The sequence below is a fragment of the Aspergillus terreus genome, genomic scaffold, assembly GCF_000149615.1.
Source record: "Aspergillus terreus NIH2624 scaffold_8 genomic scaffold, whole genome shotgun sequence".
NCBI classification, from domain to species: Eukaryota; Fungi; Ascomycota; class Eurotiomycetes; order Eurotiales; family Aspergillaceae; genus Aspergillus; species Aspergillus terreus.
Genome location: NT_165931.1, coordinates 570,830 through 572,267, shown reverse-complemented (window position 1 = coordinate 572,267; position 1,438 = coordinate 570,830).

The window sequence follows — 1,438 nt, the reverse complement described above, 5'->3', positions numbered from 1 at the left end:
GCGAACCATTCAGTACCGGTGAAGAACAACACGTACGCTCTTCGATGGTTCATTCCTAGTCCTACAGATCACTAATCCTCGCTGTTAGTCCCAAAATGATGGTGAGATATACAATTTCGGAAGACCACAGCCAAGGCTTGAAGCAGATCGAATTGATAAGCTCCGACGCTTCCACGGCCGTGAGAAAGACTACAGCTCTACTGGCAAACGAATCGAACATAACTCTGGCAAAGCATCAACATCCAAAATCAGCCCAGGAAACCTCTCGCAGAAATAGTGTTGGCAGACCAACTAGGAGTCAATCACACTGCACAAACAATCGGCAGATATAGATATATGGTAGAATTGAATGCCAATAACTATGACTATTCTATTTTCCGTGCTAGTGGGGTGGAATCGATATATATATATTCGGATTACGCGACCCTGTAGTCTGATAGTCCTCAATAGTAACATAATATATTCCGCCAGCTAGTGTTCAAATATATCTTCGAATACATGATAGCAACCATTCCTTCCACGGAAACATATAGACGGATCTAACATCCATAGTTTGAACTAAGTCTTTCTTCTGGACCTTCTCGGCTCAAGCACCTTCGCTTTACTTCCCTCCGCAATTGCGTTGCACCTACCAAGTATAGTCGGTAGCAGAGCGCCATCCCTTAAGCCACCGGGAGCCCCCTTCCCGGATAAAGCTCAGACTACATACGCACATACTGCAGGAGGCGTATAACTATAACACCAGCGAGATAGCCCCTTGCTGCATCTCCAAGACTCGGAATGCCCCGCCGAAGCCTGGTTGGCGGATACGGCCGAATTATCGTTCAGAGTCCAGAAATAGTATCCTGTGGAGAGGAGAGAAGAGGAGAATGGCTCGTCATTGCGTGGGAGAGCATACCGCGGCGCTTAGGGCGTCGAGGTCAACATGCCTGGATGTCGCTTAAATGATCCTGTTGCCGACCGAAGTTGTGATTGGGCTGAAGATCTTGCTGAGAGGAAGGAGACGCTGTTCTGGAATGCGAGCTGCCCTGTTGGAGTGGTATGATCGTTCAGGTTAGAGTTGAGGATAGGTGGTCTTTTCGTTCGTATGTGGAGGCCAGTTTGACGCTTGTATGAGTTTCGATGGGGTCTATTGAGTAGTGTTTTAGAGATAGATGGCGTTGCTTTGGTTTCTGGATGGGGATGAGACATTGAGTTAGGATAGAGTTGGCATGTAGTAGTTGTCTGTGATCCGGACATGGCTTCTACACCAGTATATTGTGCTTGATCTGAGACCAGATTCACTCTATTCTGCAGAGTGCAGCTTCATGGACGGCACATTGTAGGCCCACTCTTCGTTGCGAAGTCAGGGCTTGGTATGAAGGAAGAACAGCAAGGTCCATGCCAGAAGCCGGTTTCTTCAAGATAGAAGTGGAGTATATATGCAGAAGAAGATGCG